This window comes from Dermacentor silvarum, chromosome 4, assembly GCF_013339745.2.
Source record: "Dermacentor silvarum isolate Dsil-2018 chromosome 4, BIME_Dsil_1.4, whole genome shotgun sequence".
Classification (NCBI taxonomy): domain Eukaryota; kingdom Metazoa; phylum Arthropoda; class Arachnida; order Ixodida; family Ixodidae; genus Dermacentor; species Dermacentor silvarum.
Genome location: NC_051157.2, coordinates 147604557 through 147622737, shown reverse-complemented (window position 1 = coordinate 147622737; position 18181 = coordinate 147604557). Strand labels below are relative to the sequence as shown.

The following is an 18181-nucleotide window of genomic DNA, read 5'->3' as shown; positions in this document are numbered from 1 at the left end:
AGTCTTTTGAGGGTGGCACTTGCGGCGTAAGGGGGAAGCGAGGAAAACAAAAAATGGGGGCATCAGTCCACCTCTGAACAGCACGCATGCATTTATTCAATTATATTTCGTCTACAGTGGGCCCCGTTATGTGTTCAGTATCCAGTGACCAAGCTTCAATACTTGTGAGTCATATCGCCATTTCTACATGCCGTGCAAGATTCTGATGCTTTTCCTTGACGAAAAGCATTTTGCATCTAAAAGTCCTCATGCTGTTCCGGCTCCTTAAGCCATCCCCCGGCCACGTAAAGTGAACTTGCGAGATTCTCAAGGCGTAGCTATGGCGGCAAGTACGACTTTGCTGCGACTTGCTCAGTGCGTACTGTTATGCACACCACTCTCACTGGACGACTGAGGCATAGTTGCAAGGTTGCACCAGTCCCATCACTTCATGTCCATGTATTTTGTGTCGTGCCATTCTTAACCTTGAAGATTTAGTGCCATGACACGCATGGTCACAATAAATGCTTAGTTGTTGCTCTATAAGACTTCAGAACAAAGTCGTTTCTTATTGTGCCGACAAAACGCAGAACTATCTTTCACGGAATGCTCTCAAATCTTCTTGACGGGTTGCTTAAAATCATAGATGCTTGTAGAATCAGTTGCAAAACGTTTTTGTCCCATAGTGCAATAAAAGTGAACTTCAGAATCTGAGAACGTTTACGGACAAGCAGCTGCTCTGCTTTGTGCTGTCCACTTATGCGGATAGCTTTTTGATCACGGAAGAGCCTATCATGAGCGGTAAAATCAGGCAGTGCACAATGGTGCTGGAACAAAATCATCTGTGAAGTTTATAGAAGCGGCTGTACCTCAAACTGATACATTAATTTCAAATGCTGTAGGCGTGTACCTTTCCTGTTAAAGTGACCAGTATAAAGTAGGGGCGGAGAATGAGGCCATGAAAGATTTGAGGACCTCATTTGAGGATTACGAAAATTTTTGAGGATCTTAAGTTAAAGACCACATTACAGCTGGCGATCTCAATTCAAGCTTTTTGGTGTAGCCATTGTGTGTTCATATCGTTTCAGCAATACACGTTGTGCATGTTAACATTACAGCTCATATCAGAATTCCTCCTCTCAGTACAAAGAGCACTGTATATTTTTTTGTCCACATCACAGTAAGTTATAGAACAGTAGCAAAGTTTTAGGTGCTTCTGAAAGTTATGGGATGTCAGATCTTGGCACAGGCATACATTGCATGCATGAAAATTACGTCTGGAGAGAGTATTGTGAAGAAACGTTGCCTTACACCTTCAACAAAGTTTTTTACCTGTTCCGATGAAATAATGGTGAACGTAATACACCATGCGCAATGCGGCAGAAAGAAAAAAAAGAAGAGTAAAGCGGCACATGCTTTTATTGGAAGGCGCACAAAAGAGCACACTTCGGGCTTCAGCCATAGTTGCGGGTTTCTCGTTCTTGCGTTCGTGGTCTAGCTTTAAAGCAAAGGGCACAATCAAAGCAGGCTGCCCCTAGCAACAACGAAGGCAAAAAGGAAAAAAAAACGAACACAAAACGTTGCATATCATTTAGTGCCTCCGATAGTCTCTGTTTCTGCGTTAACTATATTGCTGTGACCATTGTTGGCTATCACGAAGACGTTTACCGCACTGTAATACCCATTACAAGAAGAATTTCACATTTTGAGCGCATTGTTTGTTTTCAAATTCAGCTCGCGTAAACTCGTTATTGCGTGAAGATGGGAAAAACTAGGCGGAATATAAGACTTTGTAAAAAAAGTGTAACCATTATAACGGGAGAATATTGTAGCATAGTTTCTTGAGCTAGTCGATTATCACGCTAGGAATTCATGATCCCGTCTGCAATGTTACTGCCTGCTGATGCTGGACTTTTCTTAAATTGTTCGTTTTCCGACTCGTGTGGCATATATTTTTCTCTTATTTTCAGATTTATTTCGTAGGTATAGGATCACGAGAACGCGCTTTAGTGGCAATAAGGTCGATGCGTGATTTACAAGGGTAAAGGCGTTGAAACTCGCCTTATATTTTACTCGATCATTCAAAAACATTGCAACGTGATATATTAATTGATAGATGGCGTTTTATCTTCTCCATCATAACTTTTAACGTCGATGTACTCAACAGCATATTTCTTAGGAAGTCAGTTTTTCAGGCGGATTATTTTTCTGCAATATGTTGTAAGCTAGCGTTCGTCACAATAACAGACTATGTTCCCTCCGGATTAAGCCGTCAAGTAACCAGGAAACACTAACATATTTCTGAATTCCCTCTGAAAACCTCGCAATAAGGCGTTACCGGGACAGAATGAAAATTTTCTTCTTACTCAATAATAATCAATTAGGAATAGATAAAACATTATATATTCTACCGGCTAGCCACCGCTGCACACGCTCTTATCACAACAACAAGGTTAGAGATTTTTCCTGCAGGACCAACGCATTTAAAAATTCTTTTTTTCCCGCGTACGATTTCCGAATGGAACGCATTACCCGCCACAACTGTTGACTGTCCAACAGTTTCATCCTTTCTTTCTGCACTTTGTGAATAAACCATAGCGTTCATCCCTCTTCCCTACCCGTCAAATCATGATTGTTAAAAGGTTTCTCTTCTGTTGTTTGTTATGCGGATTCTTGTTCAGTGTCTGATATCTTGTTTGATCATATCTCATACTCGTGTTTTGTTTCAAACGCCCACTCCTGCCTAAGGCCTGGTAACAAGGCTGGCAGTACTTGTAAAATAAATAAATAAATAAAATATGTAGTATGACACTGTCGGTTTGTTAACGATACTGGTATTGACATCTGTTGCTAATCCGCCACGGGAGCTCAGTGGTTATAGAAGTGCGTTGCTTAACCCGATTTCACATGTTCAGTCCTCGCCTTGGTGGCCGAATTTCGATGAGCGCGGAGCGCAAACGTGCTCGTGTACCACGCAGATGGTCGAACTTCATTGAAGGTCTCCCCCCTCCCCCCACTATGGCGTGCCTCATAATGAGATCGTGTTTCTGGCAAAAACTCATTCCTGAAATTTAATTTATTGTTGTTCGAATTACGTCTCCTGGCAATAATACCAGTTTTCTGAAAGGACGTTCTTCTTATGGCAACTGAAGAGACCGGTTTGCATGCAAAAAAGTTAAGAGCTCGAGAACGCCTTGCACACATGGGGCCTCCAGATGTACCCGTCCGGTGAATTTTACTTTGAGCAGCCTTAGAGCTTGGGAAAGACAAATTGTGCATGTGAAACAGATACAAATTTTTATCCACTTGCAAATTTTCTCACGGTTTCAGATACTCGAATATTGCACTGTATTTAAATGGGCGTTCACAATGTGATGCAGACACTCCCGATGGGACGCATACACAAGGTACGTCTTATTCGGGAAACCTCCATATATCTCGTTACGATTAGTATTGTGAGCATGCGTGTGGCTCTGCGCGATATGTAATTGACCTACACAACTTCTCAAAGCGAGCGCAGGGGTGTTCCGGCCATTTGCGCAGATCGCTTCGAAGAGACCAAGAATGATCACGAGATTCAAGAACGAAAGAAGTATCGCGCAGATGTGGAACGGCGCCGTTGCACAGCCAAGGCTGTTGTCAAACGGCATAGCGCTTGGAACAGATGCACGACACGGCGAAACGTCGAGCGACCAAAATGACCCCGCAGAAACTTGAGCACAACGATACACGGCGAGCCGCCAAGCATTCAATTCGTTAGCAGAGGAACGCGAACAGTTCGCGGCACAGTCATACGTTTACAGGAATTAACTGCTTCAGCAGCGTGCAAAGTGACGTGTATTACAGCGCATAGCAACGTCTATAGTGCAGGTCAAAAAAGAAAAAAAGGAAACAAAAAGAAATGTTGCAGAAATGACAGCCGTGTCAGTGATGCAAAGTACGAAGCAAAATGCGAGGGGAATTCAGGGTGAAGTTCACTTGAATTTGTAACAACCGTAAATTGAACCATACTATCTGATGCAATATCGACGAGGAAGGACAAGAAAAAAATACATTTGGAAACACATATCCAAAATAAAGAAGGGGGCCGACAGGTGGAGTAGCACGCTGGTGGTACAAAAGTTACAAACATGCATAAGGCGCCTCAGAAAGGCAATACCTGGCTTACACCCCCTGTCTACCGACAGACTTTCCAACGTGCTTTAAGCAATTACGCCATTTCATGACTACACATGACTTCAAATAGAGAAGTGTGTTTATTCTGAACGACAATTTTACTGGATGCGCGCCCGTCTATTTCTGCTTGTGAAGTTACGTAATTTCGGCCTTATGAGCACGTGCGACAGGTGTCGTTCCCGGGTTAACGCGCTGGTTCTATTTTATTTTACAGCGGAACTGTTAAAGTCGAGCTTGGTCCGTGCGCAGCGATGTTCGATGTCTAAATCTTCAACCCAATTCTTACACTTTCTCGTTAAGGTCGCTGTAATTCGTCTCCAGCTGAATAGGACAATGCAAACCGAAGGTTGCTGAGATATTCGCCGTTGATCCTCACTCCTAAGCCTTACCAGCGAGCTTGAAACTTCTAAGCATGCAGTGAATAGCATTGGAGAGATTGTGTCAAGTCGGGAGAGGGGCTGACAAGTGGATGCGCATATAGCGAGAGGGCAAGCTCTCGAACGAGGGTAGAGAGCGATGTTCGCAGCATGCCAAGTGGCACAAATGTATAGCGAAGGAGAGAGGGAAGGACTGTGGCAAGGAGAGAGGAGGTAGTTGAGTGGAGAGAAGGACCGGTGGCACAGGCGGCAGGGCGGAGTTGAGCGGGAGCTGAGCCAATGCACAGCCGCGCCGAACGCGCGTGGTATGACGTTGGTAATTACATCAGCGCTCCCTAGTAACAGGCGCGCTCTCACATCTGCGGGCCTCTTTCTCGCCCTGGACTTTCTCGACGTAGCGCTATGGCGTAGCCGACCGCTACAACCTTGCTTAGCTTTGATCCTACTTTCCTAAATCACGCTCTTCTTCGCCTAGCTTTGCACAACTTTGCCGAGGCTTCCCCTCATCTCCCGTGGTCATTTTTGTTGGCGACAGCAAAGCCACGCCTAATTTTTCTTTGGTGTTTGCACACTGTTTTTACATGCTGTCTGCCTAGTCGTAACAATTTTGCTATTTATCGAGGCCTTTTATCAGACACAAGTTGTATTTACTTGTAAACACACCTGCAGAAATCACTAAAGCTTTTCGTCAATTCATGAACGAATGTCTAATAAATTTGCTACAACTTAATAAAGAAATGAAATGCTAGACCAGCAGTTGCACAAATTTTCTTACCGAGCAGAAATAACTAGAATGATTAAACTAGTGAAGTTTTCAAATTTAAAAAGGCAACTGTGCGCTTTTCGAACACTGATAGGCAGAAATATCGTAATGCTTATCTCCAGCTCACAATTCTAAAAATCCAGATAGTTTATCTGGTATATTTTATTATAACAACTCCGGTACTTCATGAATTCACCCTCTCAAAGTTTGCATGACGAAACTTGAAAATGACAATATGTTGAAGTTCACGATATTGGTTAATTCTCCTTATCTATTTTTTTCTTGCACTTCAACACCACTTCAATACCTGTTTTGATTTCGATGTTGCCTATTCAGCTGTAAGTTGAAAGATGGCTATTTTTTAATAGACTTACATGCAGGTTCTAGCCTAAGCAGAATCTTAAGGCGCAAGATGACAAACTATAATAGCTTCTTTTAGGTTAAAGCTTGGTGAAACTATTTTCATGGTTGCTCATAACTGGTCTTTGTCCTTTTTTAATTATAACAGGGAAAACGGTGTTTGACGTGATGTAATTTTTTATGGTCTTCTAAAAGCACGACGCTCTATAGGAGCCCGCCCAAGCAGACTGCGACGCGTACAAAATAAATAAATCATCAACTTATATTGTAGTTGCTAAACACTGCGAGGTGTTATAATTTAGTTGCTGAAAGCAACCTGATATAAAATTTTAATGATTCAGCTGAAGGCACAGTGTGGCTATCCGAAATAAAAAAAATTCACCTACTCACCGAGGACGTTTGAAAACAAACACAGGGCAAATAGAAGATATATTGACATGGCAGCATAGATAGCTCACTCGCGTTCACGGTCCACAGACTGAAATGGTGGGGTATAATGCAACTATTTGCAGCCATACGTTTTGTACTCTTCTTTTCTTTTTGACATATGAGGCACTACACAATGAATTGCAGCAACCATCATCTTGCACATTTCGCATGCGCGTGAGCAGACAAAGCGACGAGCAGTTTTTGCTCGAAGTCTAATGCTGAGTGAGCATTGCCTGAGGCAATCGCGAGGTTCCGAGAAGAAAAACAGTCAAAATATACGTAACATTCATGGCCGGTATGCGTAACTGCAACATTCCAAGATAAAACTTGCGGGTTTGAACCCACGTAGTTGGGCCATCTGCAATATATAGGCACCCATCTTATAGACGCTGTCCTTCACGAACGCCATTGATTCGATACGCTAATTCAGCGAGTGCCGTTCAGGCCAGATTTCTGAAAAACATTTTGATACCCGGAAGGTTATGCCAGAGGGAAAAATAGATTGGAAACGTATACAGAGTAGGTCTCTAAATTTGTGCTAGCGTGCAGGTTGTATGTGCGGTGCCTACTTGATGCACGCAGGTGTCGGCAGTCTCTGCGAGTTTTGAACAAACTGCTTCATTTTACACTCCGCAGAATCAGCTGGCTCTCCTAGGAGGAGAGAAAATATTTTTAGAAGCAATGAGAATAATCGTTACTGTACGTTGCGCTGCGCATTGTCTTCGACGTTTAAATCTTGTTTCACCCACATTTCTAGCGGCGTGCTTCACCGGCATAGCATTATTTTGCCCTGAGCCTGTGGCTTAAAAGGTATATTCTGTCTCGTGACATGCGAGTGCCTTCTAGAGCGGTTTAGATCATTGTTTTTTTTGTCTAAGAACAGGGCTGCGCGCACTTGCCATACAGAGTGCTCACTTTGGCCAAACTTTGAAAAATATGCAAATGCTACGTAGCTGGACAGAACCAAGGCAGCGTTGTTCGCCGTCGCTTGGAGATAGTTTATTTTTTGCATTTCACCTATTTAGATATTTAATCTAAATTATTTATTCAACTACTCAATTGTTATAATTAGATGAAAAGTGCGAATGAGAAAATTGTACGTAGAGCAACTTGAAAAACTCTCGATACCGCTTTCTGTTGCTCAATACGTGGTACGTAAAAGTATTTTTCCCAGCGTTAAGAAGGACGCGAATACACGCGAAGTGCCTCGAGTGGCCAGTCGAGGGGCAATTTCGCGTGTATTCGCGGGCTTCTTTCACGCTCGTAAACACTTTTATGTAGCACGTATTGATACCTGGCCTATGTATCACTATGGGTATTCTCTCTGATGAATTTTTTATTGATGAATTTTTTATTGATGAATTGTTTCTAATCGCCTATAAAGCTAGAAATCATCTACATCTACACTATTATAAGGTATAAGTGTCTTTGGAAATTACGCATTTTTGTGCGGATACAAGGTATTACACTTTTCGCGTGACGAAGCTGGGGTACTCGCTAAAGAATGCTTGCGCATTAATAAACTCAAAATTTAAAGTGCGTCTACACCTGCTTACTAGTACCCAGTTACTAGTACATAAACGCCCTTGTGCTTAAGTCCTATTACAAGCAGGCACATTGCGGTACCTGCAATGAGACCGTACGCGTATCTGAGCACAATTTGAACGCGCTGCAAGCTGGCGGTGAAATCCCAGCCCAGCCACACGCAGCGACGCATCAATGATTATTTAAGGCATACATTTAACATCAAATACGTGCCATGTAGTACATCATGTACGTGGGCCTTCCCATTGGTTCCCCAACTGAAGAAAACACACACCATGCAGGTGGCCGTAAGCAAACAGAGAGGTGTACTTACAGATGACATGTTATCCGGCGTTTTCATCAGCCGATTTGTACAGCCGAAAGAAACGTACGCTTTCACTATGGTCTACTGAGGTGCTGCAATGCTTTAGAAAAGCATGCTACGGTCAATAAATACCATTACAAGAGCAGCGCAGCAGTACACTCCATGCTCTGCTATGACGACTAACCAAGGCGGTGCGGGTTTTTCTGCCCCGAGCAAGATGGCGGCGACCGGCTTCACTTTCGGTGAACCACCTCCACTCAAGTTGCTTTAGTAAATAAACTCCTCGGGCGCAGCAAACGCACTACTTCGCCATCGTGCTGGGCGAAAACAAGACGCTGGTGTCCTTGCTCTTTGGCGAACATGCCGAACACGCTGAATATAGTCAATAATGATAATAAATAAATTCACTATAGCAATATTTACTAGAGCAGACCCACCATTGTCACAGATTCGCTGGCTTATCAACTTATCGTATTTAATGTAGCCGCAAAGTGTCCCTTGTTTCATTGTTTCTGCATTCCACTTCCCTTGCATTTTTAGATTATCTTGGTGGACGATTGAGTTGATATTTCCTTCATTTATGCATACACCAAGGTATTTATGTTGCCCGACTATGGGTATGACTTCTTGTTGAATTGATACGTCGTCACTACTCGACTCTTCTTTAAAGATCATAAGTCCCAATTTCTCCCTTAAGGCCCAATTTTTCCCTTAAGGCTTAGATTCGTCACTATATTGCCAATTAAATTCGAAAGTCTCTGTGAAATCCTTGCATTTTCTCCTAAGAGCACTATGTCGTCATAGCACTATATCAGCCCAGGGACATTTTGTTGTACCTTTGGCTCATTGCAGATGTTAGATAGATTAAAACCTAATTCACTGCTTTCGAGTTGTTATTTTATATCCTTAACATAGAGTGTGAATAACAATGGAGACAGAGGACACCCCTTCTTCAGTCCTCGGTGAATACCCACAACTTCATGGCGTTTCCTGCCTTCCCATACGATTTGTTCTCAGTTGTTTCTATATATCACCCTCAACAGCTCCTTGAAATCATCATTTATGCCCGCGTGCTTGAAAAAATCCCATAACAGGGACTTATGTCCGTTGTCGTAAGATCCCTTGATATATAGATAGGCTATTCATAAAGGTTTATTCTGAGCACTTGAAAGTAAGCTTTTGCCTGGTCTGAACCTATTCTGCATCCTGCATGTCGTTTTAAATGTGAAGAATTTCTTGGCGAACATTTGCTACTTGACAGTATCTATCTATCTATCTATCTATCTATCTATCTATCTATCTATCTATCTATCTATCTATTTATCTATCTATCTATCTATCTATCTATCTATCTATCTATCGATCGATCTATCTATCTATCTATCTATCTGTCTGTCTATCTAGCCACCTACCACTTTGTGCTCTCATGGTCATTAAGTTAACATGGTATGTACCAAAATTGGCATACTGATGAACATAAATGATGTGTCATGACATGAATATCATAACATGCGTGTCATGTAGGTCATGAAACAGCCGCCTACGTCATGGTGCTCTCATGGTTGTTTCGTTAACTTGGTATAGGTACCAAAATTGGCATAGTATAACCGGAGTGTATGACGAACATAATGGGTCATGACTTAAATGTCATGGCATGTGCGTCATGTAGGTCATGACACTCAAGAACCACTGAAATGGGTTCGGACGTGGGTATTAAGTGAAGGAAACACTACAGGCATACAGGTAGAAGTCATAGTCATGAGCATGACTGAGCAAAAATGACAATGACTCAGCAAAAAAACATCAACACTCAAAAACCTCTGCAATGGATTCGGACGTGAGTACTAAGTGAAGAAAACACTAAAGGATGCTGGTAGAAGTCATAGTCATGAGCATGTCTTAGCAAAAATGACAATGAGTCAGCGAAAAAATATTAATACTCAAAAACCAATTGAATGGGTTCGGATGTGGTACTAAGTGAAGGAAACACTACAATGACTCAGCGAAAAATGATTAACACTCAAAAACCACTGAAATTGGTTCGGACCTGGGTACCATGTGAAGAAGACACCAGAGGGTGCTGCTCGAAGTCATAGTCATGAGCACGACTCAGCAAGAATGAGTGACTCCACGAATAAAGATTAACACTCAACAACCAATGGAATGGGTTCGGATGTGGTACTAAGTGAAGAAAAATGCTAAAGGTGATGATCGAAGTCATAGTCATGAGCATGAAAAAGGCTTTGGCCTTAAGGTCTCGTAGGTGTAGCTAAAGGGAGTCCTGAGGATGGCATGTAGGTCATTAAAGAGCAGCCTACGTCTTGGTGTCCTCATGGTGGTTTCGTTAAGTTGGTAGGCTCCCCGCACACTGCTGCGCATACCATTGATTCCCACAGGGCGTGGGATGAGCCGGCTTTTTTATACGCCGTCTACCCATGTGTAGGTGTTCATGTGTGCGTGAGTGTCTGCGTGTTTCTGTGTGTGTGTGTGCGTGCGTGCGTGTGCGCACGCATATTTGTGTTATTTATGTGTGTGCCTGCGTATATGTCTGCGTGTATGGTGGCAGGGCATTGTATCGAGAGCTTCCTTTTCCGCATGACGTGCCTAGCTGATGCAATGCGCAGTGGCCATGGATGACGGTAAGTGGAGCAGGCCGTGAAGGAAAAGCCACAGCTTGTCTTGTAAAAAAATGTCACAGTTTCGCCCTAAGGGCGAAGCAATGAATGCGATAGCAACACAGCAATGTCATACGAAGTAAGGTGAGCGGCTTTTGTTAGCAACAACACGCAGAACTGTTGTCGACGCCATCGGCGTTTTGCCCGCGTTAGCTCAAAATGCGTGCGGCGTTGGTGACTGTTGCTGGAGCCTCTCATATAAATAGGCACTTGGTGCCGCAGCTAAACGTCGCGTCCCTTCCTTCCCCCTCCCCCACGGCCTCTCGCGCGTCTGAAGAAGGCGCGTTTGCTCTACATATATGGTGATTGTAAAGGAGAAAGTTGTCGCAGTTTCACCTGAAAGGTGAAGCATCAATTGCGATAGCAAATTTGTAGAGAGATATACGGAGTAATGATATTAGCTTTATCAGCTGTATAAACTTGGACATGCAGCAGCACCGGCAACGCGCCGAACTGTTGTCGACGCCGTCGGCATTTTGCCCGCGTTCGCTCAAAATGCGTGCGGCGTTGGTGACTGTTGCCGGAGCCTCTGATATAAATAGGCACTTGGTGCCGCAGCTAAACGTCGCCTCCCTTCCCTCCCCCTTCCCCCCCTCCCCCACGGCCTCTCGCACATCGGAAGAAGGCGCGTTTGCTCTACATATATGGTGATTGTAAAGGAGGAAAGAGACGCCTACTTCTGCAGCCCTTAAGGAAGCACGGCGCAGAACGCGCGTTTGTTCTCCGCCGTGCGTTCACTCCCCGTGAAAGAGCGCGTCCCTCGCGCCCTTTCACTCGCACATACAGCGTTCGGCGGCGCGCGGCCACGATTTCATCTCCATTGACGTCATACGGAACCTCACGGCGACGGCGACGGCGACGGCGACGCCGACGGCGACGGCGACGCCGACGGCAGAAATCTGCTTTTGAGTGTCCATATAATTGCTATCGCAATAAAAAAATCAGTGCATCAAGAATTACAAGGATGGGGAGCTTAGCCATGAAGTGACTGTTGGCTGTACTTTATTTTATAGGAAACATGTATCGGTTCTGTTTAAAAGCTTCATGCAGGTGGATGCCAATTTTATATTTCACAAGTGTTTCTTTCGCACAGCGTTGATGGAAGCACCATCGTCATGAAAGTATGGCGGGCAACTGAAAAAGGGAGTGAGAAAGGCAACATATAAAAAAGAGGTGCTATTTCTCCTTCCCCGCTGGAAGCAAGGCGCACGCTTATAAGGGTGGGAGGAGGGGACGAGAAGAAAAAGAAGAGAATAGAGATTGGCAGTTCACAGCGTAGTCTCGCGGATGGCAGTGGTGAGATGGGCCCCAGGAATTTAGCACGATGGCCAGGCAACCATAGGAGCAGCTTCAAGACCAGGCTTTGAAGACATTGGCAAAACAGAAAGTGTGCAGCAAAGGCGGCAGGCACACCGAGGCACCGGAACGAGGTGGACGGCGTCGAGCACTGGGCAGAATGTTCCGGGTACGATCACAAGAGGGGCTCTAGTTCTCTAATTCCCCGCTTGCTAAGCAGGCCAGGGAAGTTCTTCGGCCCTTGTTGATATTTCTGGCAGTAGTCCAGCAGCAAGCAATTCGAAGACGTAGGAGAGGTCTGCCCCCTTGTGAGCTTACTCTCATGTACCAGACAGGGAGGCAGCAACGACCCATGGGTCAGGGTGGGTTGCAGATGGCAGCCGCTGCTGAGTGCGCCTGGTGAAGTGGAAAGCCATCACGGTGCAGCTGAAGTAAGCCGAGGAGTATGCCCATTTAGCCGGGGCATGAGCCTCCTCATTCCCTAGAATCACTATATGGAAATTGAACTAGTAAATAAAGATGACTTGGACACTCACCTGGAGGGTACGCAATTGATTTAACAGCAGCCTAACGTTCGACGGAAGGCAGGTACTGGCAGAATCAATAGGCGCTCAGTGAGGAGGTACATCCAGGTATAGACCGGTTATATCTCCGGGGACGGAATGGGCTTGCAATGGGAGCTGACAAACAAGGTGCTTGTGTAGTGCTGGTGCTACGCATGCCACTACAGCAGAGCCGCAACCGGCCAGGACGGAGCCATCTCCGAAGATCAGGAGACTGCTTGTCAGCTCATCGTCCACTCAAGGCTGTAGCCTACGTAGGGCACAGGAAGGAGTATACGTATTGGATAGCCCATCAACGTCAGTCGTCACTCTGAGTGGCCTCTCGTGAGGTAGGGCAGGTGGGATGGCAGGGAGAACTGGACTATCATAGCCTCTTCGTAAAGCTGGCAGAGGTTTCCTATGCGTGAGGCCAACCGGCTGCTTAGGCGAGACAGAAGGGCACGCCCATCAGGGGCATATCGGCTAGCTTGTGACTGTGCATGAGGCCACACTGCGGGACTAGCAGTTGCAGTGGAATTCAGGGCCCACCGGTTGCCACGCGGTCTTGTTCCAGGAAAAGACGGCACATCCGAAAAGTACGCTGGCTGTAATAGGAAATCAAACGGCCGCATGCGCTTGAGCGTGAGGTAGCTCGTGATGAACAGATGTAATGATGACGAATTGTCGTTCAGCATTCACCCGCGCCCAGAAGATGGCGTTAGTCAATGTCAAATGGTTAGAGCAGCTAAACAGGGCGGCTGGCTTCTGTTCCACATGGGAAGTTTAGAAAACAGGAGCGGCCCTTTCCGTCATGTCCATAATATAGTTCTTATGGGCGTCTTGCGCTGGAGTTTGAGGTATAGTAGCGGCGCCTGGTGGCGGCGAAAAACGTCATCTGGGTAGTACCAGCTTGGGTAGTACTGAACCCTGGCTGTGGCGAAGCACGTTTCGAGGCCGAGTTTTGCGTCGATTCGCACTTTTTTCTGTCCTGTTCCGATAGCGAAAAGGCTCGTCACTTTTCACAGACCACGCGACCGCGCTGCCAGCAGGCCGCAGCCTAGTTTAACGAAAACTGACTCTCCGTGTGCCGTGGGACGGAATGCTGGAAGCGTAAGGAATCGGCGACGCTCATCCGGAGAGACCTAGCTCAGTCTCGAAAAAGCGTCACCGTCGTTACTGCTGCGTCGTGAGCTGCCACGAGCAAGAAGGCCTGAATCCCAACATCAGATTCTACCGTTTTCCTTCAAGGCCTCACGAAGCGGAGCGTCGGGCGCGCTGGATAACTTCACTACCCCACTACGAGCAGCACAGGTTTCAGAGTTAAATGTGCTCATCCTTGACCTCAAGCCAGCACGTTGAGGCAGCGCAGCAAGGCAGTATTGATTACAGCACATCGATGTTCGAGCGCTGTCATTAAAAGCTACATCAAGCGAGCAGCGCCTGAGCTCGCGCTGCAGCGCGATTCGCACGTACGTTACTGCGAGCTGATATGCGCATGCATTGCATCAAGTATTTATCAGTTGCTAAAGGGACAGAGGGCCGTTACTACAGCGCAGGCATGACTACTTGTTTAGCGGCATGCAGTCAACAAATATTGCAGGAGGCCCGCTGTTTCGCGGCAAGCTGAAAGACCGCTGCCGTCGCGGCGCGTACCGTCGTGTGCTCGAGCAGTTCCGTACACATGTTGTCTGCTTATCGCTGCTGTGAATTCATTTATAGCAAGCATTTGCTCGCGTTTGTGCGCCTGAATCTAGCAGCGTGCAAACCTGCCCTAGAGCGTGCAAACCTGCCTAGCATCGTGCAAACCTGCTTGAACTTGCCTGAAGTTCAACTTCGTACGTGACTCGCTTCACTTGCGATTTACACCGCGATAAAACTTCCCCGCTTATTTCTTGAACGGCGTACACGTATTCGGTGTTGCATAATTTCTTGCCTTTACGCAGTGTGCCACCCCTGAGAAAATGTTCGGCGCCCGATATTCGCTGCATGCCGTGGTACAACACAACCGAAAGTGGCGGGTCCATATTGTAAACCGGCCTTCCGAAGCAGACGACCGAGCTTGGTACTACCCAGTTTTGAATTGAGGGTGCTTTTTAGCACCATGTTTGCAGCGCCTGCTGGGCAACGCAGAAGCCCCATACTCATGCCATGACTACAAATACGCCGAGGATGGTGCTTGTCACCGATAAGAACCAAATTGCCCGCTTTCAGCAAGTCGGTGTGCTTCGCTTTATTCACAGCTAAGTTTTCAGTTCACTCAGATACTCTTTTAGCCAGTGGTATCAAAAGGCTTTCAGGTCTTCTTCTCGTATTAGCCACAACCTTGTTAGCTGAACTACACTATTAGCTTTAAGTGATGTTTCGCAAGGTGGGACATCTGTTAGTCATCAACCTACTACAAAGCTGCCTAGGTAAAGTGGGTAGGGCTCGTTGACGTCTTTGTAGACGAAGGTCAAAGGACGTGAATTCAGCATGGCTTCGACTTCTTGTATCAGCGTGGGAGCTGTGTATATCCAACTTATCGTCTATCAGACATTTTCTTCGAGGTTTTCTTGACTGAATGTACAAGTCTCTGATCGAACCTGCCCCACCAAAAAACACTCGGCCACTTAAATTTCCACTGGATTTTGCCAATAGCCAAGAGGCTATAATGTGTGCATTACGAACTATTTCCTACAGCTTTCCAAGTATTCTTGACGTCTTCACAAAAGTACTTGCGTTGTCAATGTATATCGTCTTACATATTCGTCGTCGTGAAATGAATATCCTAAAGGCGCAGAGAAACGTTTCTGTAGTCATGTCTTCGGTCAACTCCAACCCGAGGGACAGCGCAAGTAAATAGTCCAATATAGGCACACTCTTGACCCGCTCGCTTGAAGTATAGAGGTTCAGCAAAGTCAACACCTATCACTGGGAAAGGCGTAGCGCTTCTAAAACAGTCCTCCTATAGCGTAGGTGTCTCCACTTGCATTGGTTTCGCTTACATACTCCGAAACACCAGGCATTGACGTATGCTTTTATTCACTAGTTGTCTGGCCTGTGATATCCAAATAGTGCGTAAATTTGTGTCAGGGTGTTTGACGCCGCCATGAAGAGCACTCATACGAGCTTGAATGATAGTGAGTGCTCTAAAGTGAGAGTCCTTCGCTAGAAAGCCCAGATTTTGGCTTCCGCAGCTTTCAAATTTGCTGTGGCCAGGACCTTCGGCCCTGATCAACCTGTCGTCATCCAAGAATGGTCCCAGGTGTTTAAACTGGCTCCGCAAATGAATATGCTTTGCTTGCCGAAATCCACATCCCCTTTTCACTGATGTGTATCTTCTTGCAAACGAGGAGCACAGAAGTGTTGCAGCCGAAAGGAGACCAAGACAGGAAAGACGCTCTCTACGTTCGTCTTTCCTGTCTCTGTCATGAATTTCCGTCGTAAAACACGACAGAAATTGGCCCCCCAAATAGTGAATATTAAAAAAAACCATTTAGTACTATTAAACAGCAAAATAGGAACATGCTTTTGGATACAAGATATGAGGTACATACCAATCCCCACTGTTCCCAATTCCCGCTTTTCAAAACTTTAAGAAAAAAAAAATTTCACAAATGTCTCATTTTGCCCGAACCTGCGGGGCAAGATGAAACGCTGTGTCGGGCAAAACGAGGGCGTCTTCAAAAATTAGGTAGTGCAGTTCTTGCAAGAGAAGCACTTGCAATTAACACCGTGAGAACCCACGCAGTCTTCATGAACACACTTTTTAGAATACACGCTTTGAATCGCGGCAGAGAATGGTGCTGTGGTGCTCCACAACGTGCTTGCAGATTAAGCACCGCCAGTCTTTCTTTACGCTATTGCACTTTCTTGGGCGTTTGCACTTTACTGGCTCAATCAACGAATGTAAGCTAGGTCTGTACACACGAATCTTCTTCGCTTCTTCTTGTCCTCTAGATGCAGAGCTGCGCAGGGGTTTCACGGCTTTCATCATGCGCAACTTGGCTTTGTGAAGCGATGAAATTAGAACTGTGCTAGCTTCAGAGTTCCTTGCCTCGGTCTTTCCTAATTTCGGCACTGGAGAAATCTCATGCAAAGTAACGCCTCTCTGAATAATTTTCTCGTTGTTCAGGGCGTTACTCGACGAGGCTATGCCAGCGTTGGTGTCTTCGTCGTTTTCCATTCTCGCCTGTTACGCCGGTGGATCGCGGTGGGAAAAGGGCCACACACCACACTTTCGAACTGCGGATGATATTCTCATGTACGTCGGCAACATCCTAAACAAGAAAATATAATATATAATGCGCGTAAATAAATTATTCGCTTACTAAGAAATTATTTAGCGGATTCAACGCCTTTTTGTGGCGTTTTGCCCCTCTGAGATGCCCGAATGAAAAAAAAATTCCCCTTTAGCCAACGACACTTACAAAACTAAACGTTTGGTAGCATGTAGCTAGTGGTAAAAAGCAACAATATAAATACATACGTTGCTGAATGGACACGGGAGTACCTTCATGCATGGCTCCGAAAATTTCAGCGAGCAGAATTTCACTCTTCTTGGCGGGTCACAAGCTCACTGACAACAACCGTGCCTTTTTCCCGCACGAACGCTTCGAACAATCGCGAACTTTTTTATCAAGAGGAATGGTCAAGTACCCTCACCTATTCATGAAATAAAGAACCACAAAAAAGAACTTTTTTGTCTTAGGTATAGATGACAGCAAAGTCAAAATGTTGCGTTTTGGCCCGTGTCTCATTTTGCCCCGCCTTAGTCTACTTGGTGGCTTGCGGTGGCAGATGGATGTCATCAAGGGAACATAAGCGTAGTTGGAACTCCTGTGGAATGTCGCAGCTCTCGGGCAGTTGAAGCTGAATCCCATCAGACGCGCAGTCAGAGGGCGGAATGAGGTGGCAAGAAGTCTAATCCTAGTATAATGTCTTGAGGGCATTGTTACAAACCCGCAAACAAAACAGTGCTGAGGTGCCCTGTGATGCTGACGCCAGAAGTGCACATTTCGAGCACGGTGGGCATTCCTCCATCGGCGACGCGGAGAGTTCGAGATGCGGCAGGTGTGAGGACATTGTTCGGGCGGCGGTGCCATTGGGCATTCACCATAGAAACTTGCACACCAATGTCGATCAACGCCGGAATTTGTACGCCGTCGACTATAACATCAATCAGGTTTTGTCTGGTCGGTAAATTGAGCGGAGGATTTTTAGGTCGAGTCGTCATTGCAGCATCACCTCCGGGAGCTGCAGCAGTCAGTTTTCTGGGAAAGAGCGTCGGAGGTTTATTGGGGACGGCGGGTGACGAGCCTGAGGCGATAGGGACGATGGCCGACGAACTGGTGGCGAACGGTACTGGTGACGGCGGAATGACGGTGAGGGACTGTTCCAAGCATCATGCAGTAGCGTCAGCATTAGGCGATTGCTGGTCAAAAGGCTGAAAATGGCGTGAGCTCAGTCGGGAATGGTAATAGCCATAGGTCGGTCGAGGAAGTGAGGAGCCGACACGGTTGTGTCAATGGCGGGCAATGTGACCGATTCGACGGCAGGCAAAGCAGATCTTTCGAACATTTCAGTTCACCACTCAGCCGTGTTTTGATAGCCTGGAGGGTACCACTGGCAAGGCGAAGGATAAGGTGCATCAGAGAGCCGTGAGGCAGCAATAGAATAGACAGAATGAACTCCGAGATTTTGGAGTTCTTCGCGGACTATTGCTTGGGAAAGTGTTACCGCGGGCAAGCTGGTGG

At 45.9% G+C, this 18181-nt stretch overlaps 1 long non-coding RNA gene across 1 annotated transcript in view; it reads right to left on the bottom strand.

The window, feature by feature from the left end:
* LOC125945212 (uncharacterized) overlaps positions 1–6180 on the bottom strand; it is a 33148-nt gene extending 26968 nt beyond the window's left edge. Inside the window, exon 1 of the long non-coding RNA XR_007466696.1 lies at positions 6046–6180. This is a non-coding gene — a long non-coding RNA (uncharacterized LOC125945212). The remainder of the gene's footprint in view (positions 1–6045) is intronic.
* Positions 6181–18181: the final 12001 nt, after the last annotated feature.